Below are 27,444 nucleotides of genomic sequence, written 5' to 3' on the forward strand. Positions count from 1 at the left end.
AACAGTTCAAGTATTTATTAGGCATAAATACTCAGAGGAGATGAACAATCAAGGCTGAGCTTGTAGTCTTCTGGGAATGGACTGCAGCTTGAGGGAACCAGGCAGTGGCAGATCTGAAGAAGTTCCGAGTAGAATCCAGGAGAAGCAGGTGGTTGTGTCTGAGTGGCGTGAGGAAGGCAGCACGGCAGAGCACGGCAGGTAGGAAGCAGGTAACAGCGGGATCTGCACAGAGGAACTGAAGTTAGACAGAGAAAATACTAAATCACTAGAGTTTCTTGAAATACGTGCAGGGATACTGAGCCAAGTTACCACGTAGGAGTATGTAACGATCTGGCGCTGAAGAGGTGAACAGCCCGGGTATAAAGAGCAGTGACTATTGAACAGTGTTATGTCTACCAAAGTGATGATGTATTAATCTAAAGACAAAATGCACATACACAACCCCAAAAGAATGTAACATTCTTTAACTGTTTCATGTTAAAAACATGTTGAGAGGTTTAATCCAGTATCACCCCTACTGGATTAAGACTCTCAAGCCTTCAGCTAAATTATTTAAAAAAATATCATTACCCCTAGTGGATAAATGAACTTCATCCCTAAGAAACAGTTCAGACTTGTCAAATTCAATTTGAGGGTGATGCACGATACCCCCCTGCATTCCCAAGACAAAGGTAGCCATGACACTGTTCACCCATTTACGGGACTTGTCAATTTTCCCCGGATGGCCCGATCTCCACCGACGTCTCTGGGTGATGTCAGACAGCATGATGATCATCTGAGGGAAACGCCGATGGAGATGTTGCAGATCCTGCTTCATCGCTGCCACGAGATTGATGCTCTTCCTGCATCCCAAGTCGTTCCCGCCGCAGTGAATCAGCAGGATATCCAGGGCTGCTCTTCCTCTAAGGGACCGTTTGAAGAAAGGAAGGAGTCCGTGCCATCAAAGTCAGATTCATTTTTATTTAAAACAGGGACAATGCACAAGTTAAAATTAACCTTGTATAAAAACAAGGAGAGATGCATAGTGCCAGGTTGTAGCACAAGTGCTATTTTCCACCCGTAGTCCCTTAACAGGTCATTAACACAATAAAAATGCCATGCAAGCGAAATACAAAACATTAAATATACAATTTTACAACAACAATTGTTCCCCCTTCCTAAAACCACCCCCCCCACCCCACACCAACAAAGCTATGGCACTCAAAATCCTTATATCTCCCAACACACACACACACGCATACACACACACACACCTTCCATTGGCCCGCTGAGGCTGAGGCACACACACACGTCATAAATGTGTGCAATTTTGTTGTGACAGTAACCATGCTTTTGTCAAACTCGAAAAGGTTTGAGGATTTGTACACATAATGAGATGTGTGGGGAGAGTATTCCACTGACTTATGTCTACAAAAGAAAAGGATGATTTCCCAAATGAAGTTTTGCGATTGGGAATATTGCACTCTCCTCTAGTGGCTGACTGAGTAGCTCTTTTTTTTCTGAGTTGAGCGTAATACATTTTTTTAGAGGAGGAGAGACAGCATTATGAATGATTTTAAAAAGTATGCAAACATTCGAATGCATTTTCAAATTTTCAAAATTTAAAATATTATACTTTATATTATTTTGCAGTGGTGATATTGACGTGTTTTTTTATCATGGATCTTAAGGGCTGTTTTATATAATGATTCAAGTGGTCTTAAGGCTGTCTTACCTGCTTGAGACCAACTTGTCATGCAATACAAAAAGTGTGGAACAATCATTGCACTTAAGTAGGTATTTGATGCCTCAATGGTAAGAGAGTTTCTTATATGTCTGAAATTTATAAGGTTAAATTTCAGTGTACTACTCAGTTTTTTAACATGTTTTTTAAAGGTAAGAGTTGGGTCCAGGATGACACCCAAATATTTGAATTCATCCACATTTTTAATTGTATGCCCATTTACTAAGACCTCAGGACATTCCTTAAGTTTGCATCTATTTTTAAAAAACATGGTTACCGTCTTTTCAGTATTCAAAGTAAGACATGAGTTATGTAACCAATCAACAACCTTATGCATAACATTCGTTAATTTTAGAGCAACCTCTGTGGCATTCTTCCCATGAGTGTACAGCACAGTATCATTTGCATACATTATTAAATCAATATCATTACATACTAGTGGAAGGTCATTTATACATATACTAAAAAGCAGCGGCCCTAAGATTAACCCTTGCGGGACCCCCATGGTACATCTTTTCAATGGGGATAATGTATTGTTCATCCGCATGCACTGATGTCGTCCACTCAGGTAAGATTTGAACCAGTTTTGTGTGCTTATTGAAAGATTCTAGTTTGCCAAATTGCTTATTAGTATCTCATGATTAACCATATCAAAAGCCTTGCTTAAATCAAGAAAAACTGCTCCCACTACTCCACCTTGATCTAAATTTGTTTTAATTTGTTCAAGGAAGTAGCAGCACGCTGTTTCAGTTGAGTGTTTTTTCCTGAATCCAAATTGCATAGGGTGTAAAAAGGCCTTAGAGTCAAGGTGAGCAATTAGCAGCCCATGGGCCCACCACCTGTGGGAGGAGCCGCTGGGGTCGGGTGCGCTGCCACATGGGTGGCAGTGAAGGTCAGGGGCCTCGACGGACCAGACCCGGGCAGCAGACGCTGGCTCTGGGGACGTGGAACGTCACCTCTCTGTGGGGGAAGGAGCCGGAACTGGTGCGGGAGGTGGAGCGCTACCGGTTAGATCTGGTGGGGCTTACCTCTACGCACAGTCTCGGTTCTGGAACCGTACTCCTGGATAGGGGTTGGACTCTTTTCTTCTCCGGAGTTGCTCAGGGTGTGCGGCGCCGGGCGGGTGTGGGGATACTAACAAGCCCCCGGCTGAGCGCCGCTACGTTGGAGTTTACCCCGGTGGACGAGAGGGTCGCCTCCCTACGCCTGCGGGTTGTGGGGGGGAAAACTCTGACTGTTGTTTGTGCATATGCACCAAACAGGAGTTCGGAGTATTCGGCCTTCTTGGAGACCTTGAGTGGAGTCCTGCATGGGGCGCCAGTGGGGACTCCATTGTTCTGCTGGGGGACTTCAACGCACACGTGGGCAATGATGGAGACACCTGGAGAGGCGTGATTGGGAGGAACGGCCTCCCTGATCTAAACCAGAGTGGTTGTTTGTTGTTGGACTTCTGTGCTAGTCATGGATTGTCTATAACGAACACCATGTTCGAACATAGGGATGCTCATAAGTGTACCTGGTACCAGAGCACCCTAGGCCGAAGGTCAATGATCGATTTTATAATCGTTTCATCTGATCTGAGGCCGTATGTTTTGGACACTCGGGTGAAGAGAGGGGCAGAGCTGTCAACTGATCACCATCTGGTGGTGAGTTGGGTCACGCAGGTGGGGAAGACTCTGGACAGACCTGGTAAGCCCAAACGTGTAGTGCGGGTAAATTGGGAACGTCTGGAGGAGGCCCCTGTCCAACGGACTTTCAACTCGCACCTCCGGCGAACTTTCGTGCATCCCTGTGGAGGCTGGGGGCGTGAACCCGAGTGGACAATGTTCAAAGTTTCCATTGCTGAAGCTGCGGAGGAGCTGTGGTCTTAGGGTCTTAGGTGCCTCAAGGGCGGTAACCCACGAACACCGTGGTGGACACCGGTGGTCAGGGAAGCCGTCCGACTGAAGAAGGAGTCTTTCCGGGATATGTTATCCCAGAGGACTCGGAGGCAGTTGCAGGGTAACGAAGGGCGCCGAAGGCTACAGCCTCTGCCGTGAAAGAGGCAAAGCAGCGGGTGTGGGAGAAGTTTGGAGAAGACATGGAGAAGGACTTTCGGTCGGCACCAAAGTGCTTCTGGAAAACTGTTCGCCACCTCAGGAGGGGAAGCGGGGAACCATCCAAGCTGTGTACAGTAAGGATGGGACACTGTTGACCTCAACTGAGGAGGTAATAGGGCGGTGGAAGGAGCATTTTGAGGAACTCCTGAATCCGACTATCGCCCTCTATGTTAGAGGCAGAGCTGGAGGATGATGGGGATTGTCGTGATTTCCCGGTCGGAAGTCACTGATGTAGTCAAACAACTCCACAGTGGCAAAGCCCCGGGGATTGATGAGATCCGTCCAGAAATGCTCAAGGCTCTGGGTGTGGAGGGGCTGTCCTGGTTGACACGTCTCTTCAACATTGCGTGGAAGTCTGGAACAGTGCCAAAGGAGTGGCAGGTATTACATTCCATCTATCGCACCGTTGTGACGAAAAGAGAGCTGAGCCAGAAGGCAAAGCTCTCGATCTACCGGTCAGTTTTCGTTCCTACCCTCACCTATGGTCATGAAGGCTGGGTCATGAGCGAAAGAACGAGATCCAGGGTACAAGCGGCCGAAATGGGTTTCCTCAGGAGGGTGGCTGGCGTCTCCCTTAGAGATAGGGTGAGAAGCTCAGTCATCCGTGAGGAGCTCGGAGTAGAGCCGCTGCTCCTTTGCGTCGAAAGGAGCCAGTTGAGGTGGTTCGGGCATCTGGTAAGGATGCCCCCTGGGCGCCTCCCTAGGGAGGTGTTCCAGGCACGTCCAGCTGGGAGGAGGCCTCGGGGAAGACCCAGGACTAGGTGGAGGGATTATATCTCCAACCTGGCCTGGGAACGCCTCGGGATCCCCCAGTCGGAGCTGGTTAATGTTGCTCGGGAAAGGGAAGTTTGGGATCCCCTGCTGGAGCTGCTCCCCCCGCGACCCGACACCGGATAAGCGGACGAAGATGGATGGATGGATGGTTAAAGGGATGGTCAAAGATTCTGTATGAGTTTTTAAGAAAGCAGTATCAAGACCATAAATGTCCTTTGCTTTACTATTATACAGTGTTGAGAGTATTTTACTAACCTTTATATCGTTTGTGGGAGTCATAATAAAATCAGCACTATCACAGACTAAGGAATAATTCAATGTTTTTTTAGTAAAATTCTGACCCAGTATTTCCACAGAATTAAAAAAATAATCATTAAATTCTGTTGCAATAGCTAGGCTATTGTTTTGAATATCATTATTTATTTTGAGATGTATGCTATCACACTTGAACTTGTCCTTGCCAGTTAATTTGTCAATGATCTTCCATAGTTGTTTATTATTCTCTAATGATTTCAAGAAAAAGGGATACTTTAGCTTTTCTAAGCTGCATTGTAACCTTATTTCTCAGGCCTTTATAGATTAGATGATCAGTAGTTAAACCTGATTTTAGAAACCTTTTTAGAGAAGCATCTCTTTTTTTCATTAGTTCCCAGAGATTACTATTAAACCAAGGCAATCTATGTTTAGCTCTAAGTTTTCTGGCCATTGTTTTTGTATATCTAGTTATTATATCTTTGAGGGCTGACATTATTTCATTGCATGCTTGCTCACAGGATTTATTTTCAACAGTGTCCCTCCAATTTGTTTGCTTTATTTCATTCTCAATTTGTATTAACTCTCTTTGGAATAAATGATATAGTGGAGTTACCTTTCACTGTATTTTGGTCCCTGTACCTTGATTTAGTCAGTTTCCTAGCAGCTAAAGTAAGATTATGATCTGACAGGCCAGTAACCAGGTTGTATGTTTTAGTTATCCTTTCTGGTGTATTTGTAAAAATTTAATCCAATAATGTTTGGGAAGATTTTGTTATTCGTGTGGGTTTATTTATCTTTTGTACCATATTAAATGTTTTTGCAACATCCTTAAGCTTTTTTCTGCGTGATTTATCAAGCCAGTTTAAGTTGAAGTCACCCATAAGTATAACTTCTTTTCTTTCATGTTGTTTAAGGGGTGGAGATAAACAGCTAAAAAAATCATTTGTGGCAGTAGGTGGGCGATAAACTGCAAAGACAACAAAAGACATTTCTGGGGACAATGTAATAGTAACCCCTACACACTCCAGGGTGTTTTCATTAATATCTATTTGTTTGCTTAGAATGCTCTCCTTAACATAAATTAAAACCCCACCACCTTTCCCTTGACTTCATGTTGACTTCAAGTCCACCCAGCCAAACCAGTGAACCTTGGCCGCTAGGCCAAGATTGGCCCCCATGGTCTCTCTGGCCCTCTCTTCCCCACGACGAATGTAGCTGCTGCCCATTATCCAAATCATTGGACCTGTTAATAGCATATACAGTAATCACAATCATAAAAGTGTTTTTTTTATGTGAAAGTGTCAGTACACATATGTTAACACACACAAGTAACTTGTCTTGGGCCATAAACAAAACAGAAAAAGTCTATGCAGATATATAATAAATCACAAATGAATTGCTCTTATCTGTTCATTGAAATAATAATATAATAATAATGACAATATAAGTATTACACAACGTTTGAGGGCTTTGCATTCTTTGCTACTGCTTACTGTTAAACCTTAACTATAGTGTGAAATCATGCCATGTATTGATTTGCAGTGTGTCAGTTGGGTTACCTATTTGGACTTGTACTGAAGGCTTCATGGCCATAGTCTCTCCTGCTGTTCCCGAGGTGGAGGATGGGAACGGGTCCTAGAAAAATAAAAAGGCACAGTACAGAGCACGTTAGCTTTGGTATGACTAAATAACAACATTACAACTAACAGGTGACATCTTATTTTAGCACAATCTCATATAGTTCCAAAATATATCCTAGGGTCCTGTTTCTTCAAAGACGGCATTGTTTGCTAATTCAGTAGCTGACAGGGATTATATTTGGACCCAATCTGTTTTCTAGTTATACAATTCAAATCAACTTGTGTAATACTTCCTTTGGGCACCTACAATTGATTGTTAGGCATGGTGTAGGCTAACAGCTTAATGTTAGTATTTAAACCTATGTGGAAAGAAAAATGAAAAGGGCAACCCTCAGTTATAGATGTTATTGGTGACATTATTGTCCATCTATTACATATCTGTTATTCAACAGGCCAAAGTAGACGCTTTTGTCCAAAGCGAATTACTGATTAACTTTTTTATATGACTGATTCGTCCATTTTCTTTTGCGATGTAGCTAGATAACAGTTGACGCCATTTTGTGGTATATTCGGCCAGAATTAACGTTATACAACATGTGCAAGCAAGCTTGTTATCTTTACCAATGCCTCAACTAGATGATATGCATTAACTTAATCTGGCGTACTGGCGTTATATTTTAAAATAAATAAATGCTATGCAAAACGACCAAATAATTAATCATAATACTTAGCAAAAGTTGCTTGTCTAAAATTAACGTTATACAACATGTGCAAGCAAGCATATCTTTACCAATGCCTCTAGCTTAAATGATATATGCATAATCAGGCGTACTGGCGTTATATTTTAAATTAAATAAATACTATGCAAAACGACCAAATAATTAATCATAATACTTAGCAAAAGTTGCTTGTCTAAAATTAACGTTATACAACATGTGCAAGCAAGCATATCTTTACCAATGCCTCAGCTAGCTTAAATGATATATGCATTAACTTAATCTGGTGTACTGGCGTTATATTTTAAATTAAATAAATACTATGCAAAATGACCAAATAATTAATCATAATACTTACCAAAAGTTGCTTCTCGTGATCCATCACGGTCTGCGAGATTCGTAATGACTGAGATTTCTCTTGGCACAGCTACTAGAAGACTTACAACTTTCAGACACGTTGCTCACATCACATTTACGTTGTCTCTGTCAGTTGGAGGCTGCGCAGTAAAGCAAGAGATCACCGGCAAAGTGCTTCTAATAGCCTTCACTGGTCTCCGTACAGAGCAACAGGGTCTATTGGTCCATTATATATATATGTCAATGACTCATGCGCACATACAGCGAGTTTAAAAAAAAAACAAGCGGCTGCAGCAAAAGAGAGATAATTTGCGTGGGAGAAAATTGTTGCTAGAGTAAATGTGTATATTCCAATAAAGTGTATATCATATTTAATCATTTTTTAATTTTTCAACTTTTATTTCAAAGGCCATAATGGTTTACCTCATTCACCTGCAATACTGTGGAACTCCTTTTAAAAACGTTTAAAACACGTTTCAGAGCGAGTCACACTCTTCTGACGGCGCTTTGCTACAGTGGCTTTACTAAAATGCTCCGCATCACCAATGTTGTAAAGACAAATGCCGTTTGCAAAAAAACTTAATGCGACACAAATAGTCTGCTGGGATGTAAGAGCATAGATGGGTGAGGTTAATGATATGAGGACGGATAAGGTTATAGGCTACATAACTGATCGACTGGGAAGAAAAATGATAAGTTACTGCTCAAATAGGAAGTTATCTGAAAATTAAAATGTCGGGGCTTCAATATCATCTCCCGACGTATGTTTAACTCTCTGTGAAGTAGGCTAAAGCAGCTTCTTCATCAATGGGATCGTAGACAAAAGGAAATGCCATGTTTTGAGAAAGAAAACATTTTATCGTCTGCCTAACATGGTTAATAAACCAACATTTTTATTTTTTTATTTATGCCGATAAACTGCGTTAAAATGCGCCTGATCCAGACTGAATGAATGAATGAGAAAATGAGAGAGCGCTGTGTCAGAGGGATGAGACTGAGAGAAACTCAAGGTTTCTTGAAGAAAACCTGCTCCCGACTAGGTTAGGTTCACAGGCTCAGTTACCAAAGTAACTGACTCTGAGGTTAAGTTACCTCTCTTTCTGAAACAGAAAACCCAGAGTTTCCCTCATCTCAGGGTAAACAAACTCAGAGTTTTCACTAAACCTGCTTTCTGAAATACCACCCTGGTCACGGAACTGTTAGAAACATGCCGTTTTTTTATGTCATCTCCGTTGATCCCGTTCGTTTGTGTGCTGCTTTCATGGCTGTACTAACGTTACAGCTGCAGCGCGCTGGGTTTACGTTTTTACAGGTATATCTGGCAACCCAGCCTGGCTGTCAAAATGGGCAGTTGATAACAACACACAGGCCAAAACATAAACAGAAATTCCGTCATGGAACGTAAATTTCAAAAAGAAAAAATACTGACATTAGCATTGTTGTCAGAAAAGATAGTTTTTCAGCTTAACATGTTTCCTTAATATCTGATGAGGCATTGGTGTCATTTTTGGATTTATTACAGTACATATATTACATATTGGACCTTTAATGGAACACACAGTACATTAAAAGCACATTGTAGCCTGTAACCTAAACAGATATAATGTAGATATGACGCCTGGTATAATTGACTATGTGGGTTGTTAGCTGTCATAGCTAGCATTTAGATAGTGACTGCTGTGAATAGGGCAGCTGACAACTAAGGAAAGAGCAAATACCAGTCTGTGTGTCTGCAGACAGCCTCACTGTGTTGCCCTGAGTTGGATCTTCATGCAATAAGGTTTGGGAGTCAGCGTGACCCCATAGACTTGAGTATAGTCTGGCTCTCCTGCATCCTCAGGCCAGATGAACTTAAACTTCCTCAGCAGGGTCACCATGATGAGGAAGAGCTCCATACGAGCCAGACCCTCTCCGAGACACATACGAGGACCTGGGACATAAAAAAAATACCTCAAAGTCATCCACAACAGATTAAACCCACCCTGTCTGCATGCCGCTGCATTTTTCATACAATTAGATCCATACTGTTGTTGTTGTTGTTGTTGTTGTTGTTGTTGTTTTATGCTCTTACAGTATACCTGCAGAGAAAGGCATGAAGGCCTCTGGTTTAACGAACTCTCCCTGGTCATTGAGGAAGTTTTCAGGGTTGAATTCATTTGGGAATTTCCATTGTCCCTCCTCATTCAGCACTGAGGTCAGGTTAGGGATGATCAGTGTGCCCTGAGGAGAAAATTAGGCAAAATAGAAAAGGGCATAGAGGAAGGCAGAAAACATTTGTTAGAGGATTCATTTAAAGGGGTGGTTCAGAATTTTGGACATTTCCAAGTTCGCCAGTGTGTTATTTATCAGTGGAGACCGTTTTGAACACTTTTCATCCAGTCCTTCCAGTTGCAGAGTGTGCTGGTGTTAGTCAACAGTATCTGCTAGCCTGCCACTAAAAAGAGTCTTACCCAATCCACAGTACACCCAAGGCAAATAAATTATAACGCCAGACTATTAATGTAAATGTCTGTGTTGATAGAATAATGTTAGAAATTAAACTAGATAGTAGATAATAAATGCTGTAAACATATTTTTTAAATCTTCACAGTCATTCCCCAAAAGTACCAAGCAGGCCTGCATTATTGCAAGATTCAAAACTACGTCATACCCTTCCATTTTGAATATGTAACTTTAGCTTGCTAGCTCGGAGGTTGTTCTTGTTGTTTCGACACACAGATAGCAGTAGGGGATGTGTTTATTCTGGTAATGTACTTCCGTTGATCCAAACTAGAAAAATTGTAACCAACATTAAAGACACTAAACTTTTATCTTACAATAATTCAAATCAAATGAGAATTGAATTAAGAGTCATGTTTAACTTTATTCCCTACAGAGGTTACCTTCCCTTGCCTCCACAATAAGGTACCGTGCTGATACAGTACAGTGATGTTTCCTTCCACAACACTTCACTATAGTGTTCACTATACCAGTTGCTTCTTACCCTGGGAATGGAATATCCCATGAGCTCTGTGTCTTTAGTCGTACAGTGAGGGACGCTGAGTGGAACAGTGTTGGCTATCCTCTGCACTTCATGGATCACAGCCTGGATCAAGAGAGATTTAAACATGTTCTTATGCTTTATGTGACTTTACGGACCAGAAGAAAAGCAATGCAGGCTATCAGAAGCTCAGCCACAAAACAGTAGACCAATAAACTTGCAATATGGGAACCTGCCAGCAATGTGCTGACAACCAGGCAAAAAATATCATGATAAATGTGGTTCAAAAGCAGTGATTATAATTGATCTACCCCAAGGACAACAACCTAAACAGATTATTTTACCAGATTCATGGTTGATTTAAACACGTTTGCCAATGACCCCCTACCTGTAGCAAAGTTTGTGTCATGCTCTAACAAACATGCAGACCCATGGGTACGCATACAATAAAAGTAAAATTATGACCTGCATGTAAGGCATGTTGTGTCTGTCATCAAAACTGGCCTGATCCTTCCCTTCCAACACCTCGTCGATCTCCTGCTGACAACGCTCTGAAAGATAAAGTAGAGAGATAATGATAATTTGCAATACAATTTACCTAACATAAATTGTGACACCTTCCAAAATGAACCCTAAATAAAAATATAGCCATTTAATTACCACATCATCAATTTAACAATGAATATCAAACTAAGCAAACTAACACCGGTAAATACTAAGAAATATAAAGACACTACTCACAGGCTGTACATACATACACTTTTGGGATAAAGTCTGCTGTTGGCCGCCTACTTCAGCCAGCATTCTTCTCCCCTTATGCTATCTCCGCTATCTATTTTGCAAGGGTACCATCTTTGCATCTGGGGCTTAACACCACCAAAGACTATTGTGATTGGTTTAAAGAAATACAAACAAGCCCAGATGTTTTTTCCCCTATCTCAGAATGTTGCCTTGTGCAGCCAAACAGGTTTGTAAATTGGGTAGGTAGCTTCTCACAAACTGTGACCAGAAATGGTTAGCAAGCATCAAAGCTGTATCTCCAGCGGTGTTTGCTTAGCTGCTCCATTGCAGTGTAAATCACTTGAGGAAGGTTACAGTGCCTTGACGCCCGATTAGCAAGAGCTTTTGGGTTATTTTTAAACAGATTCTCTTTACTATGCACCACCAAAGTGCAGGGCGGCTATCTTCTTGCTAGCAAAGGGCTGTGGGTCAGATACAAACCGACCACTGCCAAGGACTTATGTTGACTCAGTTTTGTCTCAAATTTTTCTCCCTAGCCTAAAAGTTCTGCAGGAGTTCCTCAGTAGTAAATCTCAGCACCATGAGAAATGAATCCACAATGTATGTCAGGACATCTAGGTGCAAACCTAAGGCACCTAAAACAACTCCCCATCTTTTTACTGTTTCTGCCAATTTTAATGAAGAATGGCCCAAAGCAATCTATTCATTTGGAGTGGAAGTGTGGCTCTGAGAGTCTGAGCCTTGCAGGTGGTAAATCAGCCATTTTTGGAATTGATGCCTTCCATCTTCGACACTCAAAACAAATAGTAATGATGTCTTCATATTGCTTCACTGGCAATCAAAATCCAGAATGCGTGACCCAAAATACTCTTTCTGGGCCCAGATGGCATAGTTTAGAGTCTTAATCCTGGAATAGGAGCGTGGTTATTGGATGAGCAGAATGAAGGACTGGGTGGACGGCAAACACCTTAGTAAGGTTTTACAGTCAGCACCGAGGGTCTTGAGCATCCCAACCAGGCTTCAAACTTTGAGAGCAAATCTCTTCAAGGCTTTGACTTTACCTCTGTGGATATCAGAAGCATACATCACTGTAGCTATCTTGTTGTGTAAATGTGTGAACGGGTGAGGCTGGCAAAATGTATTGTTTAAGGCAGAAATGGTGTCTTTATAGGGGGTTGGAAAGACAACCACCACACAGTCCTCTACCAGCTTTAGATGGTCTACAATTAATGGTATTTGAACAACTCAATCCCAAGACACAAGAAATGCCTTTTCTGTTTATGACTTTCATAGAATAAATTCCCTAAGCATGAAATGAATACATATTGAATACGTAGATAGAAAGACAATGGTAAAACTATGGAGCCGGTGGCAGAAAAGCAATTTACATGTGCTTGCATACCTTGTATGTGTGGGTAGGTCGTAAGGTAGAGGAAACCAGTAAGCAGGGTGTTGGAGGTAGTATCTGTCCCAGCAAAGTGAAGATCTAGAGCGTACATAATCAGTCGCTCATCTGAAAAGTTAGAACCATCATCACCTCTCTAAAAAGAGGAGAATGATTGTTTTATATAAACAGACATTAAATGCTATTATGCCTTTCCGATACACACAAATACACACTATAGGACATGAAAACTACACAAACGTGTGTGTACACATAAGCTAAAGATACATGCATATCATGCTGCGTACATAAGGTTGTAATCTAAAAATGAAAACGGTACACACGCACACGCACACACACAGACCTTATTCAGTTCATCCAGATAGCAGTCAACAAAGTCTCGTGGCTCTCCATGGACTCTGGTCTTCTTGTGCTCTTTCATCAAACCAATCACAAGATTCCTACAAGTCTGAAAAGAATTCAAGTCAACATTCATAGTTTGAATGAATTAAAAAATATTCTTCCCACTGATTCTCAACCCAATATTTTTTTGTATATTTTTAACATACCTCAACATTCTTAAGGACCTTAGTGAAGGGCAGCGGCAGGCCACGAATAATGGGAAAAGAGTCATACAGCTGTAAAAGAAGATAAATCATTAATTTATTTCAATCCAAACCGTAGCCTGTATAAAACATGGATGCTAGTCCGTGATGTCAGCCATAGGTTTCTGTTGTAAAGTTAGGCATTTTAACATGGTGGTCTATGAGGTCTGACTCGCTTTTGGAACCAACCTCAAGTCGACTTTCAAGGAACTGCCGTTTTAGGCACTTCTACGTTGGCTTCATTTTTTAGACCCAGAAGGTTCAGCTTGAGCCAAAAACATAGATTTGGCTTCCTGGAATAATTGCTGTAATTGTTTTGTCCACACATATTTTATTTGAATGGACAGTACTGCATTAGTTATACAAAGTAACTTCTGGTTAATTTGCAAGCTAAGATTCTGTGTTTTCTTCAATGTCAGTCAGGTAAGGTGAGGAAGTTTGTCAAGCTAAAGAAAGATGTCTTTAGAGTGTTAGGGTTAGGGTTTGCCACAGGTGGTTCATCTGAGAAATACCAAGACACTATCAGCTACTGCAGAAGTGCTGCAGAACAATGGATGGCTTCAAAATGCAGTAATTTACGGTAGGCTCAAATTGGTTCTGAAGAATGGTACGGCCACACCCTTCTCATTCAAACCCTAATCTTCAATGTGCACTGGGAAAATTTGCATTTCCTCAAGCCTAAATAGCACGAACACCTGCTGCAATCACAGAGTCGAATGAGATGATGGAAGGACGGACAATCCAAAGTGAGGATTCAGATGCAAAGTTTATTCTGACATCGTATTCATGCAGAATAGGAGGACAGTGCAGGATATAACGCATACTCATCTTTCAGCTTGATTATTTGTCTAATGCTGTGTTGTGAAAGCCTATCAGCTTTTAAAGTAGACTTATTATATACTGTTTCCAGATACATACTTGTATTTTGTGATTCTGCTAGAACATGTTTACATGTTTTAATATCAAAACACTTTTTTATTCTCATGCCCATGGCTGCTGTTCCTGTATTCACCCTTATATTAGTCTGAGATGCCCTCTTTAAGCCCCCCTCCTGAAAAGCCCAGTCTGCCTTGATTGGTCAAGGTTACCGCATATCCACGACTCTTCTGGGATCTCCGTAACTACTTTGTTGTTGCACTCCATAAGAGCAGGAGACTAACTGCAACGGAGCATATAGCAGGACTTTGTAGCGTGAAAAATCACCAATAACGGCTTTTAAACCAAATACTACAAAAACAGACATGTTTCAGCAGTAATGTGACCCGAAATTGGGGAGAAATTAATAACATTGGCAGCCAAGAGTACAGCTTTATCTGGCGTTACCATGCAGCTACTTGTAGTTAGTAGTGGATGTAATGGAATAAAGCAGCACTTTCTACCATCAAAAATCCCAGATAAAGGAATGAAGAATGAATCTTCGCAAATGTAAAATGTACGCATGTGTGACCGTGCTTTGATTCCGTGGTCAAACACATGCAAGTAATTTGCGTGCGTGCGTATTGTTAGCATGCTAATGTGCTAAACTAAGATGGTGATCACGGTAAACATGCCTGCTAAACATCTCCATGTTAGCATGCTAAAGTTACTATTTATGTTACAGCACTATTGATCCGAAGAACAGTCACACGGACACACTAGCGTCAAAAGAATGGATTGCGGCCACTGATAGCATCATGATTGTGCATCACTTGTAACCACTATCTGCCCTGTCTCAAGGTCGGATTCACAAAAGATATTGAGCTAATGATTTTACAGCACAGACACACCTATACATTTTTTAGTGCAATTTGCACTTTGTTTTTGCATTTGATCGGCGCAGGCCCAGACTGTATCTGGAGCATCAGGGGAAATTCCGGTGGCCTAGCTAGCTGATTGGCCCGGAGTGTCAGACCAGAGTAAACCCCTAAAGACCGCCAGCGATTTCTACCGAGACTACCGTCTTTACGAGGTTGTAGCAGGCTCTAAAATGATCCGAATTATGATATTGGTATCATATGAAACTTAAGTACTGTCACTACATAACTACAACCCTGGGAATAACTTGTCAGTGTCTAGGCTCCCAGAGTTAGGTTTACTCATGCCTTTGAATCTACCGTATGAGAGCTAAACACTCAGCCTGCCAGGCTAAAAGCAAGGATGAGAAGCTTACCTTTTTTTGTAGCCAGGCCATTGTTCCGCTCTTCGGACCAGCCAGGTCATTGGCACGGTGTGAATCAGCTTCGACACTAAATTTAGACTTAATTTGTAGACATTTAAGATGCGGACAAAACTTTAACACAACTTGATGGGGAAACGTCACGTTCCCGATCCTCATATGCCCGCATTGACTTGGCACAGTATGGTTTCAGACTTCCTATAAGGGGTGCTCAAAATGTAATTGAGGTCCCCTACCTTCCTCAACACTCTGTATGGACCAGTAAAACCAGGTCTCAACTGATCACATGGTCCTTGAACCAACACCAACAGAAGGTCACCTGGATAAAAAGTGCGCAAAAAAGCCTTGTCATACCTGGTCCTCATTTGAGCCTTGGCTGCAACCAGATTCTTCCCTGCAACTTCTCAACGTGCCCCACACATCGTGACCAAAAATGAGTTCAAAAGGACTGAAACTCAGAGACTTAGTGGGAGTATCATGAACAGCAAACAACAAGAATGGGATGGCCTCATCCCATTCGTTTGACTGTGCCTCAACAAATGTTCAAATGTAGCTCCCTGTGACTGCAATTTTCAACTCAGCCATGACATGCTTATGAAATTTCAACAATGAAAGGGCCCGCCTTAAAGAAGTAGAGGAATCGGGGCGCTGTATACAGACTCTGATTTTTGTATTTGCACTTTGCTTAAGCCTATATCATGGGTTTGATTCAGGCAAGGTATTTAAAAGCAAGCAAAAGCGTCTTTGAGTTCCATGTAAAGCGCTATATAAAACTTATGTATTATTATTATTATTATTATTATTATTAAATGTGCCAGAGAGAAACCGTATTTGGGATTTGAATATTCCAGTCTGTCAGTGCTGTTGGTGTTTTCCAAAACACACCACCAGACTTAAAAAAAAGATGGCATGATTTGAAGCAGAGGACACGCCTAATTAATGAGCTTCATTACCACCAACTCTCTGAAGACGCCAATAATTTCCCTGTAACTGTGTGTGGCTATTAGTGCTTATCTTTGTGAGTTGAACTGTTTTTGCAATGAGGCTCACTTGCATCGAAATGTGCTGATTTTACACTGAATGTATGCAAATTACCTAGGGTGCATTTTACACTTTGCTGATGCTTTGGGATTTACACTGTCTTATTGTGTTATTTGTGCAGGTTTAGCTGTAGAAGAGTGCAATCCTTTTGGGAATTTGAACATTATACTTGTTAATATTTCTGAGCCAGGTTTGAAGGCAGAAACATGCTTTCACTCACCACAGTCCATGGTCCATTGATTATCTTGGCAATCTCAGTAAAGCATTGAACAATCACTTTGATGAACTCATCATCATACTCGTAGCGTGTACCAAACAGAACCTGGCAGATGATGTTGGAGGCCGCTCTATGAAATATAACTTGAGGATACAAGGTATTGCCTGTAAAAGATAATGTTGGTATGTATGATACAGCATTGTACAATAACAGAAAAGAACATTAAACATAGCACAATGCAAAATCCATTCACATCAATCAAAATCCACCTTATCAATGAGTAGTAATGAGTATTTGTGCTGCTCAGAAAACCCTCCCATCCTTATTAGGATTGTGTGGACCCTCAGATGACATACCAATACTCTTTTCCAGTGTATCAATGGTGTATTGTATCTCTGTCCGAATCCTCTCTTCCATGGAATGTTTCCCAAGACCAAAGTTCCTCAAGGTCGCCAGAGCAAAGCGACGATGGTCCCTCCAAATAGAGCCATAATCTGCCAAAATCAATCCTACAGTGTAGGACAAGGAATATACAGTATAAGCTTACAAGTCTTCTTAATTTACTTTCAAACCTGAGACATTGCTATCTATTCAACAATTAACCTGAGACATTGCTATCTATTCAACAATTGTCCAAGTCATTGCTGCATCATTGCTGCTGCAACACAGAAAAAGCTTTTGATCAGTCCAAAATTAATTTGTTAAATTAAGGCCCTTACAGTGCTCCTCTCTCATTTAACTAATTCTATTTTCTCAGAACTCTTTTAATACAGCCAAGGGTCTGGCATGGCTGCCCATACAGTCCCCTGCTTCTCATTTTTGACATTGAACCATTAGCGTGTGCAATTAATGCCTGCAACGTAGTGTGTAAATCTTCATGATCATGTTTTATTATTCAGTTATTTTTATTGGTTTCTTCAGAACAAACAAGAAACACAAACAATCATCCCACTACACCCACCCCTCCCTCCCCGGAGACTGGCGAGCATACAAAATAAATAAATAAATACATACTGTAAATAAAGTAAAATAAAAAGGGCAGTGTTGGATATCTATATTAGAATAGGCACAGACAGTTATCAAGTGACATTGTGTAAAGTGTAGACATTGTTATAATAGTCCAGGAATGGTTGCCAAACTTTATGGAATTGATTAACCGATCCCTTCAAGGTATACCTGAGCTTTTCTAGTTTCAAGTGAGCCATGACGTCATTGGCCCAGCGACTGTACAGGGGGTTAGGTGGGACTTCCAGTTGAACAGAATGAGGCGTCTTGCTAGCAATGATGAAAATGCCAGAGCACGAGTCTGGGACTAGAGGGAGGCCCAGATCTCTTCGAGCCACTCCGAATATTGCCAACTGCGGTTCTGGGACTATGGCCTTATTGCACAATATGAAAATGTCTCGAAGATCTTGTCCCAAAATGGTCTCATCCTTGGGCAGGCCGTTGACAGGTTGGATCCAGTGAAGGAAAAAGCTGAGCAAGTCTGCTCCTAGACAGGTGAAGTCTGTGTTGTGTCTAACACATATGGAGGCTGAGTGGATCCCAGCCACAGCCAACCTCCAGCAGTCTTCTGAAAACCTTGTACCAAAATCCTCCTACCATTTTAATTTGAGGTGGTCCAGAATGATCATGTTTTAAAATTAAACACGTATGCTGATATGTTTCTCACTACAGACCAGATTCTTCTACACCAGCAATTCTTAATCCCATCCCACTACTATAATTGGAGAGCGGTGTGGTCATTAGTGTGAACGTGCATATTATGAGAAAAGTCCGATTTGATCTCACACTTTGCAGTTTTATTGCTGGAGACCTCATCTTGCATCGCCAGACCCACTCCACAGCACTGCGGAGAAGGGTCTGGTCCCTCCACATACCCTCTTGAATAGAACAGTCAGGGGTTGTTTGCTAATCACAATCGTCTTGGGTGTTGCTAAGCTCTGGACCCAGCAACCATGGTCTCTGGAAGCAATATGTTTTGGTGGAACATTTACACACTGCAAAAAAAAACGCCACATACAATATTAAATTAAAGCTATAGTGTGTAGTTTCTGTCTCCCCCATGAGGAATTCTAATTGATGACAACAAAACTGTCAGCGCATCCACATGATACATGCCTTTGGTGACTGGCACCAGCCCCTCCTCCATGCAGTTGCTTATAACCAACTCGCAGGATTAAAAAAAACATAGACCCTTCAGGAAAGGTAATTATCTTTGCTCGATTTTCTGCACGCGAAAGTTGCCAAACGACACACTTATCTGAACATAGCCATACTGAGAGATACAGAGAGAGTTTTGTGGAGCTGATAGTCTTAATAAGCTTTGTGTCAACTCATTTGGCAATAATGTAACAGCTGTTCATTACTGTAATATAAATATATAATATAATATATAATATAATAATAAATATAAAAAACATTACGCACTAAAGCTTTGAGTTAACTTATCACACAAATACAGTAAAGTGAGCTATATAAAACTTTCTTCAAAATTGACCATTTTCAGCGTGTAATGTTAGTTTTTATAGCTCAGATGTTCGGGTTGCTGTTCCTTGATGCGACCAGAATTTAACGTAAACACAAAGAAAGTGGAGGGTAAGGGACATCTTGTCATCGATCCAGACTACTGCTGATCCAAGGAAGAGTCCTGTCGTGTCAAATTATTACAAACCATCCTCTCCGCTGGAGTGATAAAACCACATGGCTACTTTATATGCACATGAATGACGTAATCAGACTTTGCGTTCACTCGTTCTAAACTTCACTCAGCATTTTGATATCAGGAATTATATTCATTTATTTTAGCTTCAATTTGAGCTTTGAATAGAAAAAAGGCATAGTACTTTGAAAACACTGCTTTCTTCTAATTGAAGAAAGCAGTACAATACAATACCTTTTGTGGCAATACAACCACAAAAGATCACTAACAATGTTAGAGCAGGCCAAAATCATTTGTGTGTCTGAAAACACCCTTGGACCCCAGAGGGATCTGGGTCTTCCTGTTGATAATGAATCAATACTATGGAACAGAGTATGGGCTGCTGTGATAGAATCCTCTAAGAACCCTGATAATCAGCAGATCCATTTGAACTTTATCCATAGGACTTACCGTACTCCAAGGAAACGCCACATAATAAGAATTAGTCCCTCTGCGATATGCGACTTCTCCGCTGATGGAAAGATAGGCTCTTTCATGCATATGTTTTGGGAATGCAGCTTTGTTGTGGATTTTTTGAGTTAGGTCTCCTCTACACTGTCAGATGTGTTGGGCACTGTAGTTCCATGTTCACCATCAGCCATGCTCTTGAATGACTTCCAATTATCATATCCCACTAAACGTGTAGTGTTGGCAGGCCTAACCGCAACTAAAAATAAGCTGTCTCTCGGCTGGCAACCTCCTTACACACTTACACATATACAATGGCTAAACACTTGTTGATGTAATCACCATAGAGCTTTTAGTGGCTAGAATGCATGGCAAGATTGAGAGAACTATTTCACAGTGGACTGATGCGTATGATAAGATAAAGGCGCTAATGAAATGAGGATGTTGGTTTTCTGTCTATGCTTTATGCAAGTAATGTATGATGCTGTATTGCTTTAACTTATCCTGAGATCTTTGGGGTAGATGCAGCATGGGTGGAAGCCCAATCCAAATTTCATACAATGTAGGACAGTAAAGTGACGTAAATTCTTAAGTCTAACTGTCTGGTTGAATGTTATGGTTTTGATAAAGGGAGACTATGAAGCTACATGTATACCTTCCACGTGTCGGGAAGGGTCCAATTCGGTCCATGTGGCATAAATGTCAGCAAGGCACAATGACTGACGGGTAATATTGCATGTGAACATCCGGCGAAGTTATGAACCGTTGTTAATTTTTTCACTATACAGTTCACAGTTCCCTTTAAACTGAGCATTTTTTCTTCTTATAGTTTGTAATCTTAGGGGGCTTTCACACCTACGGACTTTTCAGTTGGATCCGAAAAAAATTACAGGTGTGAAACCTTTTCCGGACCACAGTCTGGACCAAAGAGCCGAAATTTGGTTCGACCACAGGAGTTAGTCTTGGTCCAGATCAAGCTGTACCATGATCCGGTTCGTTTCTAGTGTGAAAGCATTATTTTGATGGTTCAGACTTTCGGGCCAAATAAAGGAAAGCTCTGGCAGGCAATCTGCCCGGGGGAAGATCCTTAAAGGAATAGCTCAGTGCTTAGTGTGTACGTGAGAGAGTGTGACGGTGAAAGCACTCAGAGCAGACATCTTACGGCTATCAGAGCAGAGAATGAATTCAATTCAATTCAATTTCATTCATAGTATCAAATCATAACAAGAGTTATCTCAAGACACTTTACAGATAGAGTAGGTCCAGACCCCACACTCTATAATTTACAAAGACCCAACAATTTCAGTGGCGAGGAAAAACTTCCTTTTGGGCTTTTAAATCAATGGTTTACTTTTTAAGTGATAGTAAATGTACAGTGAATGTGTCAGTTTGACTTTGAATAAATGCTGCAGCTCCTCAAACCCCAAGTAAAGTTCCCGTGTCTTGCTTCTCAACAACGCAACAAAATAAAAAGAGCCGCGGTAGCATGGGGAGGGAAGCAGTCAGTGGGAAAACCTCCGACATCAGAGAGAGGATACGAGAGGACAGGGAAGCCTGTCTACAAACCAATCACTTACAACTGTCAGGAGACGCAGCTCACGTTTGAGATGATGACAGGACGTAGTTTCGTCACATATAGTTCTTTAGTGTGCTTGCATAACTGCAGTGTGAAACCAAAATTTACCGGATCAAATGCCAAAAACATGAACCTTGGTCCGGACCATGGTTCAGACTTTCAGGTGCGAAAGCCCCCTTAGTTAGGGACTGTTTTTTATTTATTTATGGGGCCACCAGAGGAGTTTTGGGACCTTCAGTCAAAATAGACATGACCTTCCCCTCGCCAGTAACAATTTTTCTATGACCCTCCAAAACAATTTGGAAAAAAGGCATGACCCTCCCCCAACAATTTATCAATACCTTCTGCACTGGTTTGTGCTTGGCAAAGATATACAGATTCCCATTGTGTTTTTTTACAACAATGACAGTGACTAAACCTCTGCATTCTCATCTGACGCATCACACTCCTTTGTTATAGTGTGGTGGCCATTTCAGTAGATTTACTCACTAACGTTGTTGTGGAAACACAATAAGCATGGAAACTAAATGCACACTTCCTGCATTACTGCATTATTTCAAATACCAAGTTACTCCTCTAGTAAACTAGTATTCACGTGAAATAAAACAATAAAACATTGAGACCATTCAGCAAGGCACTCTGGGTAACATTCAACACACAAACTGGTTGCTATGGACTCGACACTAGGCTTCCTCCACTTCGCCGTTTAAACAAAGTGGAATAAACGTAAGTCCAAATCTACACAAAACCCGCAATCAATTAGTAAGCTGACATCAAATGTGGCATTTAGGAAACCTTTATTGCAACCTTGGCACGGTAAGATGTCCAGACTAGCAACATTCATTTTCGTTTTTTGCGTCCTGCTGCTTGCATCGTCAGCCAGAAAATATTTTTTTTACTAAAGCAGTATATGAAATCAGATTTATTACCTACCACCATTTAGTTGTTTTGTGTTATTTAGCTAAGATATTTATAAAATATCTGGTCATGCCAGACGTTTTATTATTCCACTCATTTTTTAAACAATGCAATTACCCGTTTCAGCCACCAGAGGGGCAGTGCTCCCTGTGCCCCATAGCCAAACTCATGGGTCAGACCCATCTGGTAGCGAAGGAGGGCCGAGACTAAGAGCTACATGGAAAAATATGCACCAAATAAGCCACTTTGAAATTTTGCTGTTTCTATGAATACAAAAGTTGGGTACCCTGTGCAGTCGCATAGCAGATTACTACTAGGCAATCGTTATGCACCTTCTGCTTTTCTTAGAGTGGTGAAGAGAAGCCTCCTACAAAGATAAACTAACTAACACTAACATGTGACCTGTAATTTCTACCCCCAGGTGCTTGTTTCTCCCTTTTCACCATTTCCCAGCATTTCATTTACTGGGATACAGTAATTATGACAATAAAAACTTAAACTGCACAACCATACATTTTTGCAAGATATATAGGATTCATGGTACCTGCCCCATCCCTACATACAGTACATGCTTAGAAAGAAATACATTACTGACATACAGTATGTACTATATGTTTTTTTTTTTTTTTAATTAGCTAAGTTTGATAAAACATTCTCTGCTCTATGACATATCGTGTCTGTTCTACCTTTCCTTTGGGTGGCGTCATTGACAAACATATCTTGGGGTCGTCCAGCAAAATCAGTGCCCTTGGTCACCATAGCCTCCTTCATGGCCTTCATCCCATTGATGATTACAGCTGGTCTGGTACCAAGGAACAGACTGTAGACATTCCCATAAGTATTCCTCAGCTGGGAGAGAACAATATAACAATGTCAGTGTTAACATTCATATACATCACATAACTTCAGATGGATATTACTCATTGAAAGGGAAATTTACTAATAAACACAAAAAGTTTAATCTTTTATCGTCTGAAAGTGCAATTTAAAAACCAGCAAATGAGAACACAAGGATTTGAGATTGAGATATAGTTGCAGAAATATCCACACACGAATTTGCAATAACTTTGCTACAATAATGACCCCATACCTGTACCACTGTTTAGCTAATCCAAGTGCACAAGCAGTCAACTCTTTACAGACTAGGGCTGTTGGAACAAATTCCAAAAGTCGAATATAATTCGAGTAGTAAAAAAATCAATACTATTCAAATGTTGAAATTACTATTCAAATGTGATGTTTTTATAAATATGTTGGCTAACGGTAGCTTATCTCCGTCTTCTCACCTTGGCCTATCTGCATGTGAAAACGAAATGCTTTTGTCATGTCACGTCTGATGAACAATACATTAGCGGGAGTGAGAAACACAACGCGTTGTGATGTTAAGATATCACAACGTTGAGCATCGTAGCATCGTAGCATCGTAGTGTTGAGCACGTGAAGTTAGTTCGTGGGGAGTGACAGGCTGCGGCTCGAAATCAGTAGAAGGATGGGAAATAGTTTTAACATGACATTAAAATCGTCATCCACCGAGCCAAAATACTTATGTTATCATTAGTTTGCTCATTCTTATTTCCTAACTGCGTCACGAGTTATAGGAGCTTACGCTGCCTTCACACTGGCAGTTGAAATCAGCTCCGATACGGCTTTGAAACGACCGGAAGTCATCCGGATGCGTTCAAAAAATTTAACTCTTGCGAAAGGCTACGGACGGCTCCTATCCGACAATTCCAGCAGAAGTTAGCGTTGCTATGGTACTGATAAACAAACCTGCTAATGCTAATTGGTTAGCTAGTAACAGACATTGAACTATTGACATTATACCGCTATATCACATTTAACCGATGTGACATATCAATGTCCTGGGCAACTTTTCTCCACGCAGCAGCCTTTCTATTTATATCTGTATAAGAGAGGTCATAGAGAATCGTACATTCAGACACTTATCAGTCGTTCTAGTCTCTCTGCCATTTTTGTGAGTCGCTTCCGAAGCTTTTCATCGGTGTAGTTCGACGTCCGCTGGGGGCGTATTGCGTATTACGGAACTGATTTCAACTGCCAGTGTGAAGGCGGCGTTAGGAGCTTCATATGGAGACAGCTAAAGTTAATGTTAGCTGCCCTACAGCTGTCAGAGTAGCTTTGACTTCATATATTACCTTCTAATAGCTGTATTCTCAGTAACATGAAAATCTGCAAGAAACGGGTTGCTTATAAATCACTAAAATAGTATTGGCAGTACCGTTTGGCTTAGTTATCAATGCTGTTAGCATCGTTAACACTTTTGTTACTGACAAATCGTTTCGTCTGTGCTTTCTAACATGATGTCATTGTGCTAACCGAGCACCGTTAGCCTTTACAACAGAACCTCTTCACTACACTTGTTAGATGATGTTTCATTACAGAGTTCTCTGTTGATTTGTGTTTGTCGCTGTGTGCTCATGGTGAAAAATTATATCAAACAGAGATCGGCGTGTCGGAAATGCAAGGTGCCGCGAGGTAGGTCCCCTTCAAGGCCAGGCTAACAAAGTCCCTCTAGTGGACAGAATGTGTAACAACAACCACATGCCTATAGTGGCATTGACAATGCATAAGCCTGAGTAGTGTAGTACACACATATATATATATACACACACTACCGGTCAAAAGTTTTAGAACACCCCAATTTTTGGGGTTTTTTTATTGAAATTTTAGCAGTTCAAGTCCAATGAATAGCTTGAAATGGTACAAAGGTAAGTGGTGAACTGCCTGAGGTTAAAAAAAAAAGTAAGGTTACCCAAAACTGAAAAATAATGTACATTTCAGAATTTTACAAAAAGGCCTTTTTGAGGGAACAAGAAATGGGTTAACGACATAAAGCTGTTCTGCAGCAATGGAGGTTGATCAAGCTTTGAAAGTTGGTGCTACCAATCATAACACTTAAGAATGTTGATCTTTCCTACAGAGAAATTGTGAAGAAAGTCAAGGTGTCACTGAGTACAGTATTCTTCACCATCAAAAGGCACTTAGAAACTGGGGGAAACTCTAACAGGAAGAGGTCTGGCAGACCCAAAGCCACAACAGAATCAGAAGACAAGTTTCTGAGAGTCAACAGCTTGCGTGATAGGTGGCTCACAGGACAACAGCTTCAAGCACAGCTTAATAGTGGTCGTAATAAGCAAGTCTCAGTTTCAACTGTAAACAGAAGACTCCGAGCTGCAGGTTTGATAGGTCGAGTTGCAGCAAGAAAGCCATTGCTAAGACGTCAGAATAAGAAAAAGAGGCTTGCCTGGGCCAAATGAAATCTTCGGTTCATCACGCAGGATTTTTGTACGCCGTCGAGTAGGCGAAAGGATGGTTCCTCAGTTTGTGACATCAACTGTTCCTCTATAGTTGACATCAACTATAGAGGAAGATTGACAGCTGTAGTACAGACAACCTGTTGTGAGTATCCTTTACATTTAGAAGCATATTGTGCAAAGATTGTATCGGTTTTCCCAATTGTTTTTTATTTTACACTTAAAATACAGCAGCCAATAGGTTTTATTCATAGTCTAGAAGTTCAGTGCAGCAATTGCTGAAACTATTACTATTAGGAAAAATACACAGTTTAAGTATTGAACCATTGTAGACACATTTTAAGTAGCTACCTACTATAATGTATTAGTAACTACATCAATGCCATAACAATTTCAGGCATTGGAAGAGCAAAACATTAATTTCACTGTTTTTTCTTACCCTCTCAAAGTCCTTCAGGGGGTTCTCTAGGCTCATGTGCAAAATGTTCCCTAGTATCGGCAGGATAGGGGGTCCTGGGGGAAAGTTCTTGGGCCTCCGGGATTTGAGTAGAAGGATGAGGAATACAATGCAGAGCCATATCAAGAAGATTGAGGCAAACATGGTTGATGGACTGGACTGAACTGAAGAGGCAAGCTAATTGACTTGCTTTCAATGTGTAGCTCATCTTAGCCCTACCCTTTCTAGTTGTGTACTCTGCTCCCCTATACAGGGAGCAAAGTAAATAAGCAAAAGGTGAACAGTAACTGCTGACACACCGAGCAGACATCAGTAATGACTACAGCCGAGGAGCATGTATTGCTGCGCCTGCGTAAGAGGAAATGACTCTCTATGCCAGCAGTTGGTGGTTATCTATTAGTCATTTAAAAAGGGAAATGGGATATTTGATATTTCACTTTATAACCTCTTAAACACCCAATGCCCTGAGAGCAGAGGACACAACTGGAGATCCTAATCTAGAACAAAATACACTGATGTTTACATTTTAAGTACTTATCCAAATGCCTGATCACAAGGGACACAAGCAACAGAAAGCTTTGTCTCACAGCATCCCTGCTGTGAAGGTGGAGACTTCAACATGAACCCAACAAAAGCATGTGATTTCATCAAAGTGTAACCATTTATTTCATTTTTAAATTTTGTAGACACAGATACTCATACTCATATATATGTAAAGACATAGGAATGCATCGATCTTTTGTTAGGTAGTCTACAGTATATCAACGACGTTTCATTTCCGGTATTGTTCAGGTGCTGCCAAATATTCTGCCGGATGTCCCTCATTTCGGCAGGATGTCCATCACCTTCCACTTTCTTTGTGTTGGTGTTTTAAACTCCAGTCGATTTATGACGACTATGGTTACCTGCTCGTCAGATATCTGCAGGGTAAATCCAGACAGCTAGCTAGACTATCTGTCCAATCTTAGTTTTCTGATGCACGACTAAAACAACCTTTGAACGCAAACGTTCCACCAAAACAAGTTCCTTCCCGAGACTATTTTGCAGAGGCACAGTTGCTATGTCCGGTGCATAGCGCCACTGCGTAACGTTGGACTGGTTTAAAGATATTCCCAATTTTAAACAGAGCACGTTTTCTGCAACATACTGGGTCAGTTCGTTCAGCGCATCACCTGCTGCGTCCACCGCATCCACCCATGCTCTGCAGCACCACGTTACATCCCGCAACGCCCCGCTGTGATGTTCATATGCACAGAGTAGTCATGATCCAGTATAGGAGACTGCACTACTCAGTATGACACGATGTGCCCTGCTATGACATGAACTTCCACGATGACCTTCAAAGTCACTGTTCCATTATCTTTAATGTGACTATTATTTGCCACTGTTCATCACACCCCCAACCGGCCCCATCAGACACCGCCTACCAAGAGTCTGGGTCTGCCGAGGTTTCTTCCTAAAAGGGAGTTTTTCCTTGCCACT

At 41.2% G+C, this 27,444-nt stretch overlaps 1 pseudogene; it reads right to left on the reverse strand.

The window, feature by feature from the left end:
* Positions 1-26,185, reverse strand: LOC120563670 (annotated as a pseudogene).
* Between the last annotated feature and the right edge of the window lie 1,259 nt (positions 26,186-27,444).

Source organism: Perca fluviatilis, chromosome 8 (genome assembly GCF_010015445.1).
Source record: "Perca fluviatilis chromosome 8, GENO_Pfluv_1.0, whole genome shotgun sequence".
NCBI lineage: Eukaryota > Metazoa > Chordata > Actinopteri > Perciformes > Percidae > Perca > Perca fluviatilis.